This window comes from Choloepus didactylus, chromosome 12 (genome assembly GCF_015220235.1).
Source record: "Choloepus didactylus isolate mChoDid1 chromosome 12, mChoDid1.pri, whole genome shotgun sequence".
Taxonomy (NCBI): domain Eukaryota; kingdom Metazoa; phylum Chordata; class Mammalia; order Pilosa; family Megalonychidae; genus Choloepus; species Choloepus didactylus.
Genome location: NC_051318.1, coordinates 76,587,568 through 76,614,605, shown reverse-complemented (window position 1 = coordinate 76,614,605; position 27,038 = coordinate 76,587,568). Strand labels below are relative to the sequence as shown.

Below are 27,038 nucleotides of genomic sequence, written 5' to 3'. Positions count from 1 at the left end.
GAAAACCCAGCTCATGGCAGCCACTACATAATCTAGGACAGAAGTCCACAAACCACAGTCCCATGGGCTAAACCTAGGTGTGTCACCTGGTTTTATAAACAATGCTTTATGGGAACACAACCACATTTATTCATTTGCATATTGTCTATGTCTGCTTTTAAGCTGGAATGGCAGAATTGAGTAGTCAAAACAGAGACTGTATGGCTCAAAAAGTCTAAATTTTTATTACCTGGCCCTTTACAGAAAAAGTTTGCCAACACCTGCTCTAGGAAAGTAGAGCCTCACACTAGATCCCATGGCTTTGTGACCACCAAGCTACCCTCATAGGTGATCAGGCATATACCGAGTTCATGAAAAGCATGAGCCAGCACTGCCACAAGACCAAAAATCAAGCACTGAAGAAAGCATACTTTTTTATTAGAACTTATGAACAGGAAAGAGTGTCCAGTGATGGCAGTCCAGAGAGGTAGTGCCCAGCAGAGGGATGGGAGTACAAGGGGCAATATGTATATGATTTTAGAATAAAGACATTCCATATAGTATAAGGACATTGGACCTCTAATATAATCATTAAGGGATTTTAAGACTTGATGTTTTATTAAGACTAGTGTCTAAGACTAAAATACAATCAATGCCATCTCACTCCCATCCCTTTATACATCCATGATTACATTCTTTTCCCTCTGGGGAGTTTGTTTTCTTTCCTGACCTTTGTCCTGGTCAAGCAGATTGGTACATGCTGCTTATGAGGGGGCCTGAGACTCGGGCCACCACAATCCACCCCCACATAAGATATTGCATAGACCATAGGACAGGCATTGCACCCATACACCACAACAATACTGTGTATGTGCTCTTGCATATGATTTAAAGCTTGTAAAATATTATGTGAGTGATCAGGAATATAGACACAACATTGTATATTGATTAAGGCACAGGTCCCACCTTTTTGCTCAGTCAAAATGTCTAAAGCCATTCTATTTTGTAAGATTCCTTTCTGTAATTGGGTGGTCTCATCATTTAACAATGATATTCCAACCTAGATTCATTAAGCACATGAGCTGTATGATTAACTAAAGCCATTATATGCTTTTTGGTGACCACCACAGCTCCCCTTGAGGCAAGAACAGCTAAAGGGTAAAACCACCATGGGGTACGCTTCACTCAATATCTAGATTTAACCATTTCTCAATTGCTAGGAGTGTGTTGGTAAAGAATCACATAATGTGGTGGGGACATATGTCTGTCCCCATGTTCAGCATCCTGTCCAATTGTAAGATAAATAGAGCCATTCATGTTGCCCACAGGTCCATAGCAACCCAACAGGGAGACATATGCTCTGTGCTTATAGAAGGCATTTTGCCATTGGAAACTATCATTTTGAAGCTTAATGGTAAAATTGCATACTTCTGAAGGTAGCCACCCCATATCTTGGTTCCCATCAAGACTCTCCATGCAGACGGGCAATATAGTCTAAGGATACTGCTTCTACTTTCAGCCATCTTATTCCATCGTGTACAGCTTACCCTAATATAGGCAGGGGCTTGTTTGCTTGTTCCCTCACAAGGGGGGAAAAAAAAAACAAGCTCAAGTCTCATTATAAGATGGTAATTGGGTTTCAGTCTTAAAAGAGAAAATCTCACTCCAGATTTGTTGGTGTGGCTAGTTCTGCCACATTAGGCATTCTTTGTAGTCCAGTTAGTAGGAGCTATGCTCCAGGGAAGGCTGGCAGCATCCAAAGATGGCACATCCTTCCAAACCCAACATTGGGTTCGATAGTGGGCATGTTACCACTGAAGCCCGCTGTAGAAAGGTATTCTCTAAGACACAATGGGAAAAAGAAAGATGTTTATGGGGAATAATGAGGGGTAAATTATGTTGATCTGATAAGATACATGCAAGAGTTCCAATGGTAGATAGTAAAGTACCAGGCAGAGGGGCATTATAAGGAGGTTTTAAATACCAGATATTCTCCCTCTGTAAGTCTTGAGAGTCCTTCATTGGGATATCAATTGTTAGTCTAGTCATAAGAAGGGTCTCCATAGTTATACATAAAATTCCCATGGGAATAGGAGGTCCCTGATCAGTAATAAAAATTTTAGCAGGCATTTTTTTTTTTGCCCAAATTGTGGACATATTATAATGTTTTGTATGACTCCTATTCCCCATAGGCTTAAGATTCCTAACCAACATGGCTGCATAGACCAGCACCAGGGCCAATCATTTTCCCCTATTTGTATGGTCTGAGACATTAGCAACAATAAATTATTATAATTCCCCTTTTTGGGCCATAAGGTGGCTGGCCTTTTTATTTGTATTCTTAGTGCTTCCATCAGCCCTGCTGTTAGCATTTACACTGGAGCTGGGGCTTCAGCCTGTGTGTAGAGTTTAGGCAGGTTAGGGCTTGATGTAGTGTTTTAGTCCATGGTTGTAAGGATTTATTATCATCTTTCAACTGTTCCTTTAGGAATAGTTCCTCTTAGGCCTGTGCCTGAGGGTAGATGGAAAGTCCACATTACATTATTGTCTATAACCCATGCTTGGGTCATTTGTCCAGTGAAAGGGGTTCCCTGATCAGTAGTTGTGGAGGTATACCATAGAGGGTACTGACCTAGGCAGCATATGGTTGCTTGTTGGTTAGCTTTCTTCACTGGAAAAGCTAACAGAAATCCCATGACAGTATCTATTGTGGTGAATGCATACCTTGCCCCTTCTGAGAGCAAATGAGGGCTCATGTAGTCCACTTGCCACCAGCTCACTGGAGTCTATCATCATCCAGTGTGTTCCATTTGGTGGGACAGTTGGCATGGTCATCACAGGGAGCATGATGGGCACTCCCATGTGATCTCTATAAGTTGGTGTATGATGGGTAGCTGGAACTGCTGGGCTAAATGCCATAATGTTTGATACCTTCAGTGTCTGCTCTTTTGATGAAACCACTCAGCCTTTCTTGAGTTTCAGTAGTGTGGCTTCAGAATCAAGTGAGAGTGTCTGCCTCAATGTTTCCAGGTAACGTGTTGGGAGTGTGGGCAGGGACACTGCAGACAGTTACCTTTTGTTGCTGGTAGGCATGCCAGATGACTTACCATAGTTCTCAACCCCATAGGAAGTGACCTATGACTGTCCATTGTTCTTGTTTATAGGTTGCCATCCAGGTTGTGAGGCCTTTGTAAACAGCCCAGCTGTCAGTACAGATAGATAGCATGTGTCCTGGTTCATGCACAATAACAATCCATATAGCTCTCAATTCAGCCTATTGTCTGCTTTGCATAGTGCCTGTCTCCCACCTTATAGTAAGTACTGGGTTGTACCATCACAGCTGTCCCTGTGGGAGGCTGCCTACTAGTAGATCCATCAGTATACCAAGCAGACTTGGGAATTGTTCCTGTGCCCTCTATAGTAGGTAGTTCAACAACTATTTCAGGTGTGACCATTTTAACTGTTGAATCTTCAACATATGACACTAACTAAAATTTTGTGGATCTTGGCACTAAGAGGGCTGGTATTGAAAACACTGCTCTGTAACATGTAAGCTTTCTACTTTGTAAAGGTACTTAATTGTGCACTACCAGAGTCTAGCTTATTGGCCATGTCCAGAATCCACCTCTTTATAGGGAGGGTAGTCCTCAAGTTGATCAGACATTTCTGTGTCAGACTTTCCACTTGCAATAGAGCATTATATGCAGCACACAGTTGCTTTTCTAATGGACTATATCTTAATTCTGCATCTCTCCATAATTGTGGCCAGGCCCTAGGGACACTCATTTAGAATGTTGCCTTGCCACAGACCCCACCTGAGGCCAGTATCAGTGCTAGTCACATCCAATTCACAGGGCAAATCAAGATTTACCCCACTTTAGTGTTGTGCCTGTGTTATTGCCTTTTTTGCTTTTTCAAAGGCAGCCTACTGGGAGTCATCCCATTCCAAGTATGACATTTTCTAAGTATCATATACAATGTTTTTAATATTTGAGCTAAATGGAGAATGAAAAGTCTCCAATACCTTAGTAGTCCTAGAAAGGCCATTAATTGCTTTGGCATAATGAAGGAAGACATTGTACATTATCAATACCTGCAGAAGGAATAGTTTTTGTTTTGCCTGACCATACAACACCCAAGAATTTGACAGAGAAGCCAGGGCCTTGTAGCTTGTTGCAGTAGATTGCCCATCCCTGTCTCTCAAGATAGGATATTAAGGTCTGTGGGAATTCTTTTAGTTCTGAAAGAGGATCAGCAGTTAACATAATATCATCAATACAATGAAGTACAGCCACAAATTTGGGCTTCTCCCAGTTGGCCAAGTCTTTTGCCACTAGGCCATGGCAAATGGTTGGGCTATGTAGATAGCCTTGTGAGGGCATGGTCTTCTGTTGTCCTTCCTAGGTGAAAGTGAAAGCAGGTTGATTTGCTTTATCTAAGTGAAGATAGCATTAACTAAATCTAAAACAAGATTATACCGGCATAAATGAGAGCTAATTTCTTGTAGTACAGAGGCAACATTTGGAACTGCTGCATACAAAGGTGGTGTTACTTTATTTAATTCACAGCAATCCACTGTCATGCACCAGGTTCTGTCAGGTTTCTGTACTGGCCACACAGTGCTATTATAGGGGCTATGGGATGATACAAATATTCTCACTCTTTCTAGTTCCATAATGGTTGCAGAAATCTCTTGATCCGCCCCCCCCCCCCCCCCAGGAGTTTATATTGTTTAATGGCTGCAATCCTTTAGGGTTGCGGTACTCTTACAGGGGACCATTTCACCTGCCCTCCTACAACCTCTTTTACTACTCTATACCAGAGGTGGGGTTCTCCAATGATAATTTGTAATGTGGCATTTAAAATAAGATCAATTCCTAATATGTATTCAGGTATAGGGGAAATATATACAGTGTATTCCCAAGGTCAGGTGGCCATCTCCCAATTTGTAAATTCAAATTGTCATTTGACTCTGATTGTCTTTCCCCCATAGCCATCTATGGCCAGCATGGGTCCATTAAAGTGGGCTGCATTTCTATAAATTAAAGAACATTCAGCTTTAGTGTCTACTAGAGCTAACACTCTTAGTTCATTAGTAACAAGCCAATGAATAGTTACTTCTACATGTGATCTCTGATCCCCAGGGTCTCTGGTTTTTACTCATATCCATGGGTCTTGACCCCTCTCCTGTGAGAGGGGAAAGGGGGCTTGCAAAGCTTCATTTGGGGGGAGCATAGGGTTAGATACCTGTGTTTTGGAAGGGGTTTTCATAGTCAATTTATCTTCCTCTTCAGCTGTTTGGGGATTCATATTAGTAAATCTCTTTTCTTTGGGTAATTTCCTCTATAATTTAACTAAAACATCATTTGGCTGTTTATCTATGGTTTCTAGTTCTGTCCCTGTGGCAATTAAATCAGCCCACATTTGCTTGCATGAGACCCAATTAGGGCCATCAGGTTCTCAGGAAGTCTTTCCCGCTGCCCTCACTCCTCTTTTCCGGAGCTGCTGTTTCCCCGAGGTCTGTTATGGTTTGATCATCTCACAAAATGGGCTATGCCACTAGAGGACTCAAAATGGACATAAAATGTTTAGGAGTGGTGTGCAGAATGGTGTGTTTCATTCCTGCCGTAAAAGTTTCATTGTTGGGGCCTACAAAATGCTCAAAATATATTGCATGTTTCATCCCAAGACCGCATAAAACATCTTGCAGTTCTTCCATAGATTGCCAATGGGGACTATGGGGAGTAGTGTGCTTGGATATCTCCCTCATTGGGCCAGGCAGTCTTGCATGCATCTACTAGCCAGGCTAACAAAGATAGTGTTCATGATTTAGGGTAGCATTCAGGCACTAACAAAGGGATGGGTGTCATAATAGACACCTGCTTACTTATCTCCATTCCAGTTAATATTGCTTCCCCATCTCCTGTGTCCCATAATTGTAAAAGCCAATTGGGTAATGACTCCCTTGGCTTTCTGCTATATTGCTGCCTGAGGTCACCAATTAAGTGGCACTACAAATCTATCATGGTAATGTAGAATTTCTGCCCAGGAGTTTGTAAATTCTGAGGGTCCACCCCATAGTTCACTTCTGTGCTATTTAAATTTTTGCTGTGCTATGGGCTACTTGCTTGGGTGGATCCTATTCCTCCACTTCCCATACTTCTCCCTTTTCCTCCTCTTCATCATCACATGAATAATCTATGGAATACCAAGCTTTTAGGTCTCACTCCAGATTAGTTAGTATTCTCTACACTTGAACTTTGGGTAATTAGCCACTAACTTGAGCGTATCTACAAGATTAATCTCTAACTGATCATCCATATGATGTAAGCATTCAGTTAAGGCATCATTCATGTTCATTTGAGTAAGCTGTGTGTCCCTTTCTAATTTTAATCCCTTCTCTAGGCAACAGGCTGTTATTTCTGCCTCCTGTTCTGCCTCTGTGGTTAAACACAAGGCTCCTAAAAGGGGCCAGGCTATGGCCACCACTACTTGGCATTCTCCTTTCTTTCTGCTAAAACTTACTTGCTCTGCTATCTGTTGCAAATCAGCAAACCTATTAGAGTTTTTATGGTGTCCCCATATTCTTGCAGCAGTCTCCTTCCATCCAAGAGGGGCAGCCACCCATCTCCTCATGGATGATGCAGGCCAACCCAGTATTTCCTCCACTGAGTCTCTCTTCCCTTGACCCATGCCCACTGTTGCTGGCAGGGTCTTAGTCTCCTAGCTGGCTTGCCAATTGTTTGGGCCCAGAGCCAGTGCTGCCACAAGACCTAAAGACATGCCAAGCACTGAAGTAGACATAGATTTATTAGGACTTACAAACCACTCCAGTGGTGGTTGTCCAGAGGGGTAGTGCTCCACAGAGGGGTGGGAGTTCAAGGGACAATAGGTATATGATTTTAGAACAAAGACATTTCATATAGTATGAGGACATTCGGCTTCAAGTATAATCATTAAGGGGTTTTAAGGCCTGATGTTCTACTAAGATTAATGTCTAAGACAAAGATACATCAGTGCCGTCCCATTCCTGACCCTTTACATGCGTGATTACATTATTTTACCTTCAGGGAAGTTGTTTCCTTTCTTGACCTTTGTCCTGGTCAAACAGATTGTTATGTGCTTGGGGCTTCATTCCTATTTAGGAGTGGTCCTAGGCCCTGGACCACCACAATGATCATTGTGCAATAGAGAATGAAAGAAAACTTTGATATCAGATGCCATTTCTTACTACCACATCTGTGGTTTCCAGGGATATGCCCATACTCTATCAACTCTCACTTTTGTGGGTGATTTTTGTTTGTGTTTTGCATATTATGTAATTCTACCACAGGTATATAAATGCTTTTCAATAATTATGTTTATTCATGAAGAGGCACTACTTCTTTTGTTGCTTTATAAAAGTTTTATTTAATAATTATTGTTGCATCATTTTTGTTATGTGCATGTTTTATAATTTTTCCTTTATTATGGCAAACAATTCTCAATCAGAAGTTCCAATTCTAACAAACATCTCTTCCCCAGAATCATTGGCTGGTGGCAGGTTGATTATACTGGACACTTTTTGTCACGGAGGGAATGAGATTTGCACTCATCAGAATAATCGTGTATTCCTTATATGAGTTTTCCTCACTCTTGCTTGTAATGTTTCTGCCTAGTAGAATGGCATAATTGCCCACTGATGATTCCATCTTGGTGCTGAGTTGGAGGCCACAACTTGAATTTTGGGTATGAAGGTTTGAGTCACCCCACACATGTACTACAGCCAGCTGAGGAGCTAACTGAACACAAAGAAAGAATGATGACCTTGTAATCAGTTACAAAAGTGAGGACCACAGTAACTGCTCATATTTTTTGTGGGTATATTGTTAGGGAAATCACAGACAACTGTTAAGAAGCCATTGCCCAGACCTTATCTACCCCCACCTCCTTCTCTGATGAAGTCACGAACATATCCTAAGTGGCCATCCTCTGGCCTTTCACTATTCCCACCCCTCTTCTGTTGTGTGCCATTCTACAACCCAGATGAGATGTTAAACCTAAAGAAAAGACAGGACAAGACCTTAAACCCCAAAACCAGGAGCAAGCAGCCCCAGAAGTTTATCAGAACAGGAATTCTCAGTAGCAAGCTCCCCTCCCCCTAAGGTGGATAAAAACCACACTCTAGATTTGTCTTTCTTCTCTGACACAAAGTAGGCTGTGCAGAGCTGCCACCTACCTACCCTGATCCAAAGCAGTATTGACCACCCTGGGAGATTGGCTGGGATTCCTTCCCCTGCTCTTTTGGACTCTTTCGTTCTGAGTGAAAAGGAGATAATTTGCCCTTTCTGAACTCTTCATACTGCACAAGTAATAAAGAGATCATTTGCTGAAAGTTTCTACTGTGCCCTGAACCTGTGTTCTCATGATACACCATTGTAGCAATTTATTCCACATATATGTCTATAATGCAAAAGTTTTTTGGATATTAATTAATATATTTTGCTTTCTCTCCTTTCACAATATTGTTTGGTAAACATTTTTTTTTTTTTTTAGAGATTAGCTTTACCATTTAGTCCTTAGGTAAGAGAATATTCAGATGGGACTGTGACCAAAATGAGAAATAACACAGCCAAATATCAGTAAGGGGACTTGTGGACTCTCTGTTATAAATGGAATGTAATGAGTATTGGGATTTCATGTCTTCTCAATTTTGTGAGAGAGTGAGAGCATCTTTGTATAAAGCAAGTAAAGATTAGGAAAGCATAGCATATGTGCCATCCAGACTTCAGCCTGTTTTGGTACTTTTTACAATTTTAAAAGGTTATTAAAAACAGCAACAATACCCACAACAATAACAAACAAAGGATAATTTACAACAGAGACCATATATATGACCTACAAGGTTCATAATATTTACTACCTGGCCCCTTACAGAAAAAGTTTGCAACCACTGATATAAAGAAAATTTGCAGCTTGTTAGTAAAAGTCTAAAGTTCTTTTTGTTGTTTTAAGGAAGTTAAAATGTATGCATAAGTGTGTCTACAGATGTTTACTAACCATAAGGGTGGACTGTGTCAATTTTTATGACATTGTCTCATCTTCAAACCCACCCTTTTAAACACTACCTTGTAATATTGAGGCTTGGACTCTGCAGTCAGCATTTCTGCTGTGATACAGTCTTCTTTTAAAATTTAGCCAATAGTGGTTGATAAAGGAAACCTGGAAGGATGGAGGAGGAATAAGAAAACCCTCCTGTACCTGTTTAGCTTTTTGTTGCCTGCTCCTATGAGCATTTTACTAATGCTTCTTCCCTCTAACAGTGACAGTTTGTTACAGAAACTGTACTTGAATCCAGATTTTAGATTTACCATCAGCCCCATTTTGCTCCTCAGAGAAACTAGCCCGAGCTGTCCAGTGCCCCTCTCAGAGGTCTGAACCCTCTTGTCCCCTCTTCTAAGTTCAAAGACAACAGCAACTGCTGAAGACTATCCCTACTAAAAGGTCAGAGTGTGTGTTCTACAATTGCCCTCATTCAATCTTTTAAGTTTAATAATTCCACTATAGTCACTTTGTTCACCCGGTGCTAGGAATGGTAGTAGCTTCCTTCACCTGACACGTTGATAATAACCTAGTATCCTCGTTTGTTTTTTTAATATGTACAATACTTATTTAACAATTGTTTATATTAAATTGTCATTATTAAAATAATTGGTTTGGTTTTTGTCTCATGAATGGACCATGATTTACTTTAGAAATTGCTGCAGAATGAAAGTCTCCTTAAAATATTTCTAAATTCTTTCTTATAAAACTACTTTTTTATCTTTATGCAAGTAAGCACTTGTCTCAAATCCATCCATAAATCTATATATTTAAATTTTAGACATTTAAATATATAGATTGTTTTATTTTTTTCAAGATTGCTTTTAACTAATTGCTCCTTTAGATGAAAGAAATGAGGCAAAGAAACTTTTGGAAATTGTGTGAGCAGAGAAAAATGGTTGAATAATTTTGAAAGAAATGTAAGAATTCTTTCTTGAAAGAAGTGTTAATGCCATAAACATATCTCTCAAATGTTATCTTTCAAATATTATCTATCTTTTCAGAAAACTTGTCTCAACTAATATTTCCCTTTAAGGGATTTCAAATACTTAGGCACTATAGAAGCTCTAAAATAATAATTAAGTACAGTGGTTTTTTTAAGTAAGAACACATAAGAAAAGATGCTTTGCCACATTTTTTTTTTCAGAAATTGGGCATAATAAAGAGAATTAACAAGAGCTTTTTTGTTGTGTTGAACTATGATATAATCTGTATTTTATCAGTCAATATCAATGCAATACTGAATTTTTGCAACAACACAGGGAATGTTTTAGATTAAAAAATTGTGAGAGTAAAAATCGAAAAGATATAATAGTACTGCAATAGAACAAGATCACCATAAGATAAACAACTATTCTATTTAAAGGTTATGTGGAAGATACTTTTGAAAGCTATTACATCAAATGCAGTATGCTGGATTTTTTCATGACTGTCAGATGTGTCAAATCTTAAACAACTTTTCAAAAATGGAAGAGAGCAAGCGTTTGTTATTTGGTTAGTTGATTTGTTCCTGTGTTCTCACGTCAATCTATTTTGTCAGTTATGTTTATTCTTGTGATTTAGTAACAAGCAAACAATTACCATCTCAATTACCATACATATCAATTTTGAATATTTTCAGTTCATTATATATTTTTCAAACAAAAGCTTTACTTCAAAACAACACATGAACATGTGGAAAAATGTTTCTGTATATCTTCATATTTGACTTAATGCCAGAATAAGATATGATTCTGAGCATGTTACAAAGAGGATGTTTATTATTCTGAAATAGATATTTCTGATTTAAAAATACAATTTTCATCAAAATGGACTTGATTTGAAGTTATCTATCTATAGGCATTAAGACTTGCAAGTCATTTGCATACAACAAAAAAATCACACTCGTACTAAAAAATATAGTCTATGCATATAAAAAAGAATAAATCAATATGCTTGATATTGAAAGTAGTACATAATAAAGCCTTATGTACATGTAGATGTGAATGGAAACTAAATCTTATAGCGTGCATAGAAGTATGCATTCACATATTTGAAGTTATAGAATGCCAACTACCTAATGCCATAAATAATCTGGTTCAGCCAGCTCCTGCTTAAATGATGCCACACTTTCAAGATATTTTATTTCAGAAAACTGTATTACAAGATCTAGATCTATGAACAATAACTTTGTTGTTGTTTAATATCTTAATAACATTTATCCAAATGTGAAATAAAAATAAAGTGGTGACTTTAATTCAAAAGAAAAAAAAGGGAAACATGCAGACTTTTGGTTCTGCCTTTTTCCATGGAAGTACTGTTCAGAAGATCCCATCATTTGGTTTATTTATGTCTATGCTTGCAAATCAAGCTAAAGTAAAATTTCAAAAATTTCCTTTAATGAAAGAAACTATGTTCTTTTTACAACTTTCAAATAAACTTGGCAGGAATTTACAAAATCATTTGCTGGTAATTAAAACATAAATATCTAACCTAATATTTTTATACCAATTCACAATTACTAACTTTTTTGTTTTTTCTTTCTTGTTAAATATTGATGAAATGGTGTTTAATGCATAATAAAATTTTGAATAGAAGAACTGCAAAATTTTACTTCCACTGAAGAAAACTCTTTGTTTCCTAAGAGAACCATTTTTATGCTAATTCTACCAGCAATAATCTTAAAAATTAGCATACATATGTAACAGTTTTCTATGATATGAATATATCCCTTTAATAACCCTATAATGATACAGTAGAGTTTTGATGAAAAGTGGCATAGAACATAAATGCCCAATTCTGCTAAATAAATGGATCTTATTAAAATCTAAAGGAATAAGTCTTTGTTCAATAAGTTCTTATAGATACACATTAAACTAAACACCTTTATGTAATTGTAGGAAATAGTATGTGAATACATTAAAAATGTAAATAAATAAATATAAGTGTAATTAAATAAATATTTATGTATGTGTGTATACATGTAAATGTACATATATGTGCATAATATCTATACATATACACAATTTTTTGGACAAAAAGCCAAATATGTACCCATATTTCCTAGGAAGCATATTTGATTGGTTTGTGGTCTAAGAGTTTTAGCTCTGTAATAGATCATCTGTCCTTATTACTTTTATTGATCCAGGGATATGTAGTGGAAAAGGTATCTGTGCTCTCTTTTGGCTTTCTCAAATGTATATTATTAAATACTTAAAAAATTGTAAATTTCTGCATTTTTAATCAATTTTCATTTTCACCACAGATTATATGTTTGTGGAGGAGTTGAAGTGGAAAACAAACTTAATCATAGAGAAGGAAATACTATATAAAATTTCCTGTCTCCCATGTGACAAAGTACATTACCTATATCCCTTAGCTTTTTACTTAGGAAACAGCACATCAACATAATCTGAGCCAAAATAAAATAGAAACTGAAAATAATAAAGTAAAAATCTGATAAACAATTAAGAATTGTTCACTGAATGAACAATAAGGGTGCAGATTGGATATTTCAAAGTATATTTCTATTCCCAAGATATGGTCAGGCAATCAATAGTCTTTCATAGTCAACAAATCATTATTTTCTGCATAGTTTATACCCACTTGAAGAATCAAAACTCACATCTGAATATTGAGGATGGTGCTGCAAAGAAAAAAATAGAAGGTCAACCACAATTTTTCATTGTCCTAGGGTTAGTTACTTTCATTTTTTTTACTCATTTATTTATTTATTTATATCTGGTATCTGTCATTATCCTCCATAACTAACAGTTAAAGCAACAAAGAGATACCAGTACACACATCTTACAATGGCAAAAATCCCAAAAGATATTATGAGACCAGTTGTTAGCAAGAAGGTGGAACAACAGGAACTCTTCATATTACAGCCATTTCAGAAGACAGTTTGGCAATTTCTTACAAAGCTAAATATAGTGCACACACACAAAGACCCATACATGGAAGTGTGTAGTAGCTTCATTCATAATTTCCCAAACAGCTGGATAATAACCATGATGTTTTTCAATAGCTGAAAGGATAAATAAATTATGCTATATCCCTACAATGGGCTTTTATTCAACAATGTAAAAAATGAGACATCAGGCCATGAAAAGACAAAGATGAACCTAAAATGCACATTGCTAAGTGAAAAAAGCCTGTCTGAAAAGGCTGCGCACTATGATTCTAATTATATGTTATTCTGGAAAAGACAAAACTATAAAGATGATATAAAGACTGGTGATTGCCAGGGGTTTGACTGGGGTTGGGGTGGAGGGGAAGAAGATGGATTTAATAAGTGAAGCACAGGGGATTTTTAGCTTGGTGTAAGTATGCTATATGACTCTGTAATGGTGGATACATGACTTTATTCATTTGTTAAATCTCATAGAGCTTTTCTGCACCAAGTGACCCTTTATGTATGGAAATTAAAAAAAAAATTTATGAGTAGGGATCTCAGTTTGGAATGAACATTGACAAAATAATCTGCTAGTATTACAAATGAATGAAACAATCTCACTGAAGAGGTTGGGGTGGTTGTTGATCTAAGGAATGTTGGGAGTGAGTAGTATCTATAAGACTAAAGGCAAAAATAAAATAAAATTAAAATTAAAAAAAAGACTAAAGGCAAAAGAAACTTCACAAAGGATCCATACTCTGCTTAATAGAGTTGATTCGTGTGGGATTATAAATTAAAAATTCTGATCCTTCTATAAATGTATACTGGAATTGAACAATTATGTAAACGGATATTGTGGATAGTAGGACCCATGCTTTTCACTGTTGTGTGGTAGGCTATAGATAACAAGGGAAGGAAGCTAGAATGATTCATGTAGTAATAGATTAGAGTTGGAGATATCAATATAAACTAATACTTAGCTTAATATGTACATATGGCTATACAGAAATATTTGTAAGATATACATGGCTAATATACACTTACACCTTCCCTGGCTCATCAACTGAGAGGGCCTAGGAGTAACTATACCCCAGTAGCAATGATCACATCTAGTGCACAGATCACCATTTGATACCATTTGACAATGAAAGGAGCCAAGGCTCCTTGGAGAAATGGTTTATTCTATAACTGGGCCAGGAAATATATAAGATATACCTAGAGCATGTTACAGTGCCAAAAGGTAAGGAAGTAAATCCTTTCTCAAAAAACCCAGAATGATGGGAGTATGGCAACAGGACAAAGGAGTCAATTTATAGAATTCCAAATAGCTGAAGCAAGGACAATATGAGCAAGAAATTAAGTAAAGTAGTATTGGATTACAACCCAAAGTATAAAATAAATATCCATGACTCCATATTGTTTTAAATATATGATTGAATAATTACATAAATGAGGAGAATAGACAAACCTCCAGGACAGAAGAATTCCAAACAGTTACTCCATGCTCAAGGAGGTAGAGCATTAATTCTCTATTCCTAGAGCATGAGCAACACTTAGAGCCTTCCTTCCAAAGAATACAGTATGGAAAGGAGGAGGGGAAGAGTAACTCTACACAGGATAAATTTGACAAAAACTACCTCATTTGGGTGATCAGAGTTAACATCAACAGTCATAAGCCATGTTGATAGTAGGAACCCTGGATATAATGTGGTGAAAATGGCATTTTACCTCTTTGATCTTCATCCCATTAAGACAAAACCTAGTCTAGTCATGAGAAAAACATCTGACAATTTCCAATTGAGGAACATTTTATGAAACACCTGACCAGTACTCCTCAAAACTATGAAGGTAATCAAAAACAAGGAAATTTTGAGAAACGTCACAAGTAAGAGAAGCCTAAAGAGACATGACAACTAAACATAATGTGATATCCTGAATGAGACTCTGGAACATCAAATGGACATTAAGCATAAGCTAGAGAAATCTCAAATTTTGAGATTTAGTTAAAATATATCAATATATATTATATATATATTGATATAATAATATATCAATGCTGTTTCATTAATTGTAACAAAAATGTCATTCTAATATAAAATGTTAGTATAAGAACTGGGTTAAATATATAGGGAAAGCCTCTGTACTATCTTCACAATTTTTTTCTGTAAATCCAAAACTATATTTAAAAATAAAATTTATTTTAAAAAAGAATAAATTTTCAGAAATACTGAATAGTATTGAACAAATTAAGTAACCAACTTTTAAGAAATTTCCATTTCCCCTTCTATTGTATAGATTTAAAATGTTCTTTGCTGTGAAATCCTGATCTTGAAGAAATAGCATTCAATAGTTGTATGACTCTAAAAAATCTTATTTTAAACTGACATAAGGGGTTTAGTTAATCTAATATTTTCTAAGGAAGAACTCTATTGATTTATTTTTCCATCTAGACAAGGCACTTAATCTTTATGAACATTAATTCTCCCATGGGTAAAATTGAAATATTAGTTGCCTTTACCCAAGGGTTTTTGTGAAGATATAATGATACAGTGGATTATAAAAGACTTAGGAAATTATAATGTGCTATACAATTTGTAAAATTCCTCCCTCCAGATTCTTAACATGTGATATGTTATACTTACTATGTATTACTAAGTAATAGTATTACTAAATGTTTTTTTCTCTCTTTATGAATATACTGCAATAATAAAATATTTTAATGTAGATAGCTCAATTCTAAAAATCCATATTACATAAGTAAGAAGTTCATTACAAAACACACAGTCTTCTGGCATAGAACTATTTCAGTTTCCTTTGCTTTTAAGCTTCTCCTGTTTGTTGCCTGTCTTCCCAAATGAGAAATAAAAGAAAGCCCTAGGAGTCTATTTTATTCCTTCACTTCACTTCCAGCTTATTTTACCTAGGTGCATGGATTTATGAACATCTCTATCATCTGATGACTCCTAATATACAGGTTCTGCACATAATATCCAATTCTGCACTTAACATCAACAAATCTCAATTTAATATGTTCAAAATAATGCTGTTATTTCTCTCTTCAATCCTTTTCATCTTTAATCACCCATTCATTTCCAGCTCAATAAATGGCATGAAAATTCTTCCAATTATCCTCAAAATCTAGGGACTTTTCTTGTTTTTTCTTGTCCTTACACCCACATGCAAATATCAGTGAGTTCCGTTAGCTTTACCTTAAAAATTATACCAAATTTAACCACTACTCTTCAGCCCCCTTATTAACATCATTTTCTAAACCCATCATCCCATGTCACCTATGTGGTCTCTGCTCACTGTGTTTCTTTTTTTACACCGTAGCCAGTGCAATCATTTAATATCATTCCTAGATCAAAGCCATCAGAAAGTTCTTAAATTAGGGTTTGAAATATTCCTTAATGCTTACAAATCCTTGTGATCTGAACTTTATCCATCTTTTTAGTCTTTTGTAATGCAATTCTTCCTCTTCTCCACTATATCTTGATTGCATCCATACCAATACAGTACTATATTAATATTTATACACATATTCTCTTCTACTTTTTAAAAAATTACAAGCATCCTTTCTTGCTTTCCTTTGGAATAATTGTATTTTTAAAAATTATTTTGTTTTTCTTCATATTTCCTTCTACTTTTTAATATATGAACATGTTTTCTTTAGTAGTCTGTAGATATTTTTAAATGCCAGTTAAAATAAACATAACACAGAATAAATTAATTCAGTAAGTTTACTCTTTTCCTGAACAATTCAAAGAACTATTAATTTTGAATATTTAATCCCATCCCTCCTAACTTATTACTGTTGTATAATCTTTTAAATTTCTTTTTCCAAAATTATACATAGGTATAGTTTTACACATTTACTTATTTCTAACCATCTGTTTACCAATATCATTGCTCAAAATTCCTTCATACATATACCTCAAATATGTTATGGGATCATTTTTTTTGGTCCCAAAGAACAACTTTCACTGTTTTAATGTTACATTTGCTTCTTTCTTAATCCTCCTTGTTTCTTCTATATAGTTTCCAGCTTACTGCTCGTATATTTGAGTTTCTATACATTTATTGTATTATATACATTTAAATAAGAATATATGTAAAATAAACAGTTTGGCAGTTCCTCAGAAAGTAAAGTATAGATTTACCGTATAATTTGGCAATACCGCTACTAGGTATACACCCCAAAGAATTGAAAGCAGGAAATTGAACAGATATTTGCATACAGATGTTCATACTAACATTATTCACAGTTGCCAAAAGACGGAAGCAAACCAAGTGTCCATCATACAAAGAATACATAAACAAAATATGGTACATACATATAATGAAATATTCAGTCATAACAAGGAATATGTTCTGACACATGTGACAACATGGATGAACCTTGACAGCCTAATGTTGAGTGAAATAGGCAGACACTAAAGGAAAAATATTGTATGATCTCACTGATGTGAAATATTTAGAATAAGCAAACTCATAGATCAGAATCTGGGGGGCAGGATAGGGAGAGTGAATGGAAATTTAAGGCTTCCCATTTGGAATGAAGGAAATGTTTTGGTAATGGATGGTGCTAATGACAGCACAAAATTGCCAACATAATTAAAAACACTGAAATATATATATGAATGTGATTAAAAGGAGAAATGTTAAATTGTATATGTGGTACCAGAATTAATATTTTTTTAAAGCTTATGGAACTATACTTCACAAACAGGATACCCTACAATAAATCATGGACTATAGTTAATAGTACAGTTATAAAAAAGTGCTATCATCAATTGTAACAAACGTTCCACACCAATGCAAGGTGTTAATAATAGGGTGGTATATGGGAATTCTGTAGCTAATGAATAATTAACAACAATAATTAATAATTATTATTAAATAATTAATAATTATTAAATAATTAATAATTAATTATGAATAATTCTATAATCCCACAACTTCCCTAATTTAAAAAAAGCTAAAAAAAAGACAGTTGTATATTTGGTTATTTCATAGTTCCTGTCTTTTCTTCATTTTAATGTGCTACAGGTTTATTTGGTAGCTGTCATATGATGCATGTAAAATGGTTTAGTTTTATGCACTATTTCATTCTTTAAGTTAAGAGGGTGATTCAGTGCCCTGTAGTGCCAAAAATGTAGTTCATAATATAAAACAATTTACTACGTTTCAAGCAAAACATAGTGCTGCTTGAAATTTATTTCAAAAATTGAGCAGGCATTCCTTATAAAAAAGAAATTCTAAATCAAATTTAAATAGGAGGAGAAAACAAAAGTGTTAATATTACTATTTAGTGCATATACTAGCAAACATCATTTTAATGTAGAAAATTTATAGCTATTTGTATTAAAATAAGGATGTATGACATTAACATTTTTATTCTATGGTGTTTTGGAAGTTCTTATAAATGCATAAGATCAGAAGGACATAACAAAGTGTATGTTTGAAAAGAAAAGATATAATTGCTTCATTTGCTGATATTGTGAATACAGGCCTCAAAATCCAGGAGATAAAAGAAAGAGTATGGGAATTGGTAAGTGACCTAAGAGAAAATATAATGGCAATAAACAATTATTTTTCTATAGTAGTAAAAACTAGTCCAGAGAAATACAAAATTTTAAATTATTTAGGGAAAAATAAGAACTGTATAGTAGCTATATGGAAAAAATTTAAATTCTTATATAAGAACATATATAAAAAAAGAGAAACACATATCCTGCTTTTGGAGAAGATTCATATTAAAAAAATGCTGATTTCCTCAATTTCTATATGTATATTTTTCTTTTTATCTGTATTGATTAACTTACTTTCCATCTATTTGGAATATGAATTAGATTCCCAAATTTTAAAAATTGTACAAATGCCCCAAAATATCCAAGGAAATTGGTTAAAAATAACAGTCATGGATCTTCCCTATTTAATATCAAAACATACCAAATGTTTTCATATCATATGTCATTGCAGGGAAGGATAAACAGATTAGTGAAATAAAATCCAGAAAGTTGATCTGATATAAAGGGAAATTTATTATATGACAAAAAGTTAACATTTCATTTCAGTTGTAAAAGGATTACAAAAACATTTCTGGCTTAACTTATAGTCACAAGAAATAAATAAACATACACAGTACAAGAGTATTATATGTCAAAATAAATTTCAGAGTTATTAAATCTGAATACAAACACAAATAAACAAAAAAATAATTTAGGGGACTTTTTAGACAATCTAAGAATTCAATTTTTTTTTTTCAACTGGAGAGTATCTTAAAATCTTCAGAAGTTAAGTTGAGCCATACATTTTAAAATTAAAATTGTATAGAAAATGGCATGCAAAATCAATACATAACAGAATATTCTCACTGACTATTAATTTAAAATGTGAAAATCTGTAACATGCAAGAGCAATTTGAAGTTGATAAAAAATGGCAATCATCTATATTAAAAAATAGACAATATATATGAACAGGAAATTTACAGAATAGCAAACAAATTGCTTGAGTAGTGAGAGGATTGCAAATTGAGCAACAAAAAGATATCATTTTACTCTAAGATATTAGCAAAAATTAAATTTTGGTGAATTTAAGGGGTCTAATAATCCACTCATTCACTCCCAATGGAAATGTGAATTTCTGTAGCACAATTATGAACAAATTGACAATAACTATTGACATGCAATTTGAAAAATAAAAAGACACACACTTTGGTCCATCAATCTCATTGTTGAGAATCCAACTCACTTAAATAAAAACTCCAATACATAAAGAGAAACAATGTGAATGTCAGTCAATGGAGGAAAGTTATAGACTGTTACAGATCTATGGGAAGGATGGATTGAATCATTAAAGGTGATGATTTAACTACTGTGCTGTTTTGAATCTGTTATGTACCACGTAAAAGACTATGTTCTTTTAATCCACTCTTGTGGGGGCAGACCTATTGTGGGTGTAATCTTTTGATTAGGTTGTTTCCATGGAGATGTGACTCCTACCATTCAAGGTGGGTCTTAATTAGCTTTCTGGAGTCCTTAAGAGAGCAGAGAGAGAGAGAGAGAGAGAGAGAACTCAGAGCCAACACAGACCCAGATGCTTGAAGATGCAGACAGAAATATGTTTGGAGGTGCTAAGAGTGGAGCCCAAATTTTGCCCCAGAGAAGCTAAGAAAGGACCCCCAGCTGCTTAGAGAGAAATGTCCCAGAAGAAATAAGCAAGGATGTGCAGGAGCTTAGAAAGAGAAGCTAAGACAGAAACGCAGAGACATTTTGGAGAAAGCCACTGAAACCAGAAGCTAAACCTGGGAGAAGCCCAGCCAACTCTGGCCGTGTACCTTCCCATGTGAAAGAGGAATCCCACATGCCATCAGCTTTTCTTCAGAGAAGGTATCATCTTGATACCTTAATTGGGACATTTTCATGGCCTTAGAACTGAAAATTTGTGAACCAATAAACCCCCATTGTAAAAGACAATCCAGTCTGCCATCTTTCTATCCCTCAGTCAGACAGGGGACAGAGATGCTTCTGGAAGAACCATTGTGATGGCCGCCCAAGGAGAACCCCGAGATCAGTTTAAACTTGTATTGGTTGGCGATGGAGGTACTGGAAAAACTACATTTGTGAAACGTCATTTGACTGGTGAATTTGAGAAGTATGTAGCCACCTTGAGTGTGGATGTCCATCCCCTTGTGTTCTGTGCCAACAGAGGACCTATTAAATTCAACATGTGGGACACGGCTGGTCAAAAGAAATTCGGTGGCCTGAGAGATGGCTATTACATCCAAGCCCAGTGTAACATCAAGAATTACAAGAATGTGCCTAACTGGCATAGAGATCTGGCATGAGTGTGTGAAAACATCCCCATCATATGGTGTGGCAACAAAGTGGCTATTAAGGACAGGAAAGTTAAGGCAAAACCCATCATCTTCCACCAGAAGAAGAATCTTAGGTACTATGATGTTTCTGCCAAAAGTAACTACAACTTTGAAAAGCCCTTCCTTTGGCTTGCTAGAAAACTTACAACTTATGGCCATGCCTGCTCTTGCCCCAGCAGAGGTTGTCATGGACCCAGCTTTGGCAGCACGGTATGAACATGACTTACAGGTTGCTCAGACAACTGCTCTGCAGGATGAGGATGACGACCTGTGAGAAAGTGAAGCTGGAGCCCAGTGCCAGAAGTCTAGTTTTATAGACATCTGTCCTGTGATGTCAATGGTGCAGGATGTTTGCCAGTTTATTCTATAGCTAAGCAGAACATGTGTTTAATCTTTAGGATTAAAGAGATAAATGGGCTTCGGAGAGAATGTGACAGTTAAAAAAAAAAACCTTTAGTTTTTGGACCTGCATATTTAGCTGTTTTGGAACAGAGTTGTTTCCTTTTTGAGTTTCAAATATAAGATTGCTACAGTTACATCACAATTGAAAAAAAAAAAAAAAAGCCAATCCATTTCTGGTATATTGCATTTTGGCAGCATTAGCAAACCAAAACAGTACAGTGAACTTCAATGTTATATTGTTATATGAAATAATTACATTGCAGAAAAATATTTCTATTTACCATGACACTTGTAAAGGTGTGACAAATAAAATATTCTCTTTAGTTATATGAATAAGGAAAAGTCTGTGGACAGATACCTGTCTTGAAAGAGGGAAGAATAATCAAATAAATAAAACAAACCTTCTTTTATTGTTCTGGATTTTCAGAATTTGAGGTACAGACAGATTAATTAATTTGTTAGATAATAACTTGTTAGTGGCAAAGTTTTGGTGTTATGACCCAACAAATCATCAGAAATATCATATATATATTAAATTTGATATTCACTAATATTAAAAAGAGTAATAATAAGCAAAGGAGATAATAAGCAAAGGATACCTGGAGGAGCATTCCTCAAACCATATTTTTGACATATTTGTTTATGAAAGCCCAGGGAGATGAGGTGTCCTTTCTTTATAAATGTACTGAGAGAGAAAGAATGTTTGAGTCATTTCTTTCATGTCGTTTTTTAGTCATTTTCTTCTAAAAATTGAACATTTCTTCCTGTGCAATAGTTATTACAATCAATAAACTTTATTTGTAAGGTTTGCAAAAAATAGCTTTTGTTGAAGAAAATCCATAAGTTTGTGATATGCTCTCTGCATAATTACACTTTTTGTCTTTGATAAGAACTTTATATTAGTTGTGAGTATTCAAATTTTTCTTATATTGGATTTTTGACCATGAATTTTAGGTATATATTCACAAACATGGCTTTTTAAATTAAATTGCTTTTGCAGTATTTCTCAATAATCTTGTTTTCTAGTTTATATATACTTAACTTTTTCACATATGTTACCACTGATTTTTAAAAGTGAACTCCAATTGTACAATATGTCACTAAGTGTTTGGGAGACAACTCTAGTTTATATAATTATAATCATTTCAAAGGAGAGAATTTAACATTCTTGTGCAAAGAATTGTACTTCATTTTCTGCTGTATGCAACAATACACAATGCCCTTTTTTTTATTACTTATCAGGAGGGCAGAAACAATGTGTGGTTTGAATTTGCTGGAATATTCCATCTTCTGTCATTATTTTTTAAATGGTTTGACTTAATTATAAAATGAATATGTCAAGTTCATGAACAAATGTACATGTAGTGCTGGTTTGCTCTTTTTATAGTAGAGAAAGGTTTTGATGTTAAAGATCCAAGGAGAGGAATTCTATAAATCATATTTGTGATGGACACAAACTGAAAACTGAACAAGTTATGCCATAAAGTGTGAAAGAAATGTATCTGCTGCATCAGATTAATAAAGAATAAGGAGAATATTTCTTATACATTTTGGTTTGAATGCATTTTCTATGTGAGCATTATCTTAAAAGTTTATTCTTTATAATGTTAATAAAAATGAAGAAACACAAGAAAGAATACAGCACATTTATTTTAATTTAAAGATACAATATCCTTAAAATATAATAAAGTTATAAGAATAATGGAAAAATAAATTTTAAAAATGAATTTTATTACAAACAAAATATAGCACTGAGTTTTACATGATTGGTTAGTATGTTTAATGTCATCTGAACTTGAGTGACTAGAATGTTTATCTAAATACACACACACACACACACACATTCACACACATGAATGAGCGTAACCATATATTGGGAAATTATTTGTCGTAATTCCATATAATGAACATATTGAATTGTCCACATAATATGAACACAACATTTCCAGGAAGATCAATATTGAAAGAAACTTCATCTTTGGTAAGAAGATTGATGTAGATTTATACTGTTGCTGATTTTTTCCTTTCTTTTTTTACTAATGTACTATGTGTAAATGTACTATATATTGTTGCTGTTCTCATGTTAAAGAGGAGAAAATTGAAGTACCAAAACCTGGAAAATTATACATCTAGGATTATTCAGGGTAAAAGTGGAAGACATAATGCTAAAGTTATTTTTTCAGACTCCTAAGCCAGTGTTCTTTCCACATATTATGGTACTCACTTTGTTAAAATTCAAATGTAGCCTGCCTTCCCTCAATACTGTGAAGCTTGTTCAGTTTTACAAGCTCTGTGGCCAGTTTTAGTGTGTGCAATACTTTTTCAAAAGGGCATTAATTACATATATGTTTGCTTAATATGTATAAATATTATATATGTATTTAACATGGGAGTCTGTAAATTGTACCATATGGTATAAAAATAAAACATCAAATTATGTCAAGGGAAATGTCTGCTTTCAGAAGAGATGAAATAAAAGGGAACAGATTTCCCATCCCACCTAAAATGAAAGAAAACAAAATCCACTAAAAACAAGGATAAAATATGTAAAACTAAGGATTTTCAGATGACATTGGATATCAGACACTGTAGAAGAGTGAGCCATGACAAAACTAATGAAATGAGATGAACCCCACAGTTGCCTTAACTTAAACTTGGAGTGGTTTACCGGCCATAGCATCAAAAGGGAACTTTGGCAGATACTGCAGTTTCCATAAACTGAGGAGGAAAAATGGGGAATCTGGAGAAGTCAGGCCATTAGGGTCTGGCAGGACAACATATTCCATTGCTAGAATTACTCAAAGCCACTTACTTAATAACTGGTAACAACAAAGGGACCCCAAATATCGGCATAAATAACTAAAAACTGATCCCTGGGGTTCAGTTCATATTTCTAATAAATATGCAATAAAACCGTGTGTACCATGATAAATCAATTAAAAATGAGAGGAGAAATATTGAGAATTGGAAAGGGAATACTTGGACTGTCTATAAAACTTGAATATAAACTTACAGAAAAGTTCATCTTATTAAATCACTCACTTTGTCCCGAGTCACATGAGATAAATTCTTACCTATCAATCTCCCATCTCTTTCTCTCATTATTACAAAATTATGGCAAAAAACTATTTGTCTAGGTATAGGAAACTGAATAACTAAAGGATGGTATATCTATGTTATGTAACAATAAGCAGAACTTACAAAGAGTGTTAGAATTTTATTTACAGGCATAAAATAGTTATATATAGTTAGGATAAAGAAAGAACCAAACAAAAAACCCCCACAACTTCCAGAACATGTGGGCTCTATAAATGCTATGTTCCATAGCATAATTTTGTTTATTATAAATATATTGAAAAATAAATATAGACAGATATATAGTGAGATATATATAGTCAATGATGCTGTTACATACAGCTATAATGTTTTTAAAAGAATACATGAGAAGTTATGCTTAAAGCTGGGAATTAGGACTGATTTTCATGCATGAGGGAAAGATGGGGACTTGTATTTTCAGTTCTTTTACATAATCAAGTATTTCTGTTATAATTAATATAATAAAAATAACAGAAAAACAATGATTGCATGAGAGTCATTATAATGTGTAAATTGATTTTCTTTTACTGCTTTCCACATGTGCTACAATGTTCTTATTATTAAATGTATTCATTTCCTTTTACACTATAAGTCATTATAAAATTATCTCCATGAGGTATGTCTTGACCTCTGAGATCATGCATATACAACTAGTATTTGCTCACATGAAACAGTTTTTGAGTGAAATAGTTTGACTAAAACTTTCATTCAGATTGAATGAGGGCTAAAGTTACTGTGACACATTTTCTAATGAGAGTGTATATTTTCAACTATATCCAACCTAAATATTACATTTGTTATCTTTATTCATTTACAACTCATATTTTGAATGAATACTGGTTGAAATTAAACCAACTTCTATTTATATGTTTTGTGCTATTTTCTGACAATTTAAAATGGTAATATTTTGTGTTAATATCTCTCATTCCAATTCACATGGTGCATCTCAGTATATATTTAGAGTCTGATGCAGTCTGTCTCTTCATTATTTCAGAAATGCAGTTTTGTATTTTACTTTTGTGGTTCTAACTAACACATCTATAACAAAAACAGTTTCTAAAACACTTTCCTTTTCCTTTGCATACATTCCTGAAATGCTGTAATTAGCCCTTCATGCTTATCTGACTGTGTGGACTGTAAAGCATGATATTTTATCTATATTTTTCACTACTGCATCCTTAATCCTTTGCCTATTGCCTGACACACCAGTGCTAACTTTCCTGATAGTCTTTCTGCTCTTTAAAAAAAAAAAAATTTCCTGTTTAGATATATGCCTAACACAAATATTTGTAACTAAGTGGTGTTGTCCACCCCATCTCATGTTTCATGTGTGAATAAATAAGCTCTCATCTCTCATCTTATGAAGAACAGATTTTTCTAAGACTACAGAGCTGTTTATGATTGTATCTTCTGCCAAAGAAGGGATTTTGTCTATTTTGACCTAGTGTGCATGGTTTTCCCTCCCTCTCCTGCTGTAAATGACTTTTAAACTTTCCCCTTAAAATCAGTGTAAAAACTATTTTACTTACTGACATGCAGAAGATACCTGAATTGTTTACATGCTTTACAGGCTTCCTTTAAAGGTTTCAATGTAAAACATTCACCTTTTTATGTTTGCATTTTCTAAGTGACTTTAGTCTATTAAATGTTGATGCCTAAGAATTGCATATAGTAATGTCTTATCATTTGGACCATTTTGAGATATAAATAATGACAAATAATTCAAGTTTTGAATTTACATCTTTGTAGAATTGAAAGGATTCTAATCCTAGGAATTCATGATGATATTTTAAGCGATCCCTTGGTAATGCCTGGAATAACAGAGAAATGAAGAATTATTTGGACCTGAATGCTAAACTAAGTTTTACTGTTTATCGGCATCCATTGGGAGTCTGTAAGCGTACTCATTAGGGTAAGGCTAATCAACATTGCATCAGGGAAATAGCTAAAGCACTGACTAAGGAGATAATACAAAAATAACCATAACAATTAAAGAAACTAAACAAATAAGAGTGGTATAAGAAACTGTTTAATACACTAATGGTTACATCTATAAAACAGTGAGTATAATGTAAGTTATTTCAGATGAGTATGCAATAAAATTGTGTTATACCACAATAAATCAATTAAAAGTGAGAGGAGAAATGTTGAAAATTGGAAAGGGAATACTTGGACTGTCTATAAAACTTGAATATAAACTTAGAGAAAAGTTCATCTTATTAAATCAATTGCAATGCTATAAGCTGTCATCCTTATGTTTTATGCCAAGGAAAGAGATGCATTCATGTGTAGCATGCCTTCATCAAGTTGTTAGTGATATTCTTCTTATTTGAAGTATTTTTTTAAAGTTATTCTAACATGGCATCCACTATCATGCACTACAAATGAACTGCAGTTAATGAACAAATCATTGATCTTAGGACAGAGTCAACCAACCCAATAATTTTTGCTGTATGTGTTACATGCAATAACAAATGAAATAATTCAAATAAATATATGCCTTTTAGCCAACGTTTCTGGAACTTGGTATAGAAATGAGATACTAAAACCTTGAGGAAGGGCTATATTTATGAAATTGTGATTAATAATAGGAGTCATTTGCATAGAACATATACTAATATGTATTTCATATTTGAGAGTAAAATTATCTCCATTTTAAATTAATTAATTTGTGTTTTACTTATTTATTTATTTATTTTTACTTAGGGCCCAGCATCCTGAAA

The 27,038-nt window shown here is 34.5% G+C and overlaps 1 pseudogene; it reads left to right on the top strand.

Annotated features, from left to right (window-relative positions):
- Window positions 1-20,484: 20,484 nt before the first annotated feature.
- On the top strand, window positions 20,485-21,091 carry LOC119507306 (annotated as a pseudogene).
- Window positions 21,092-27,038: the final 5,947 nt, after the last annotated feature.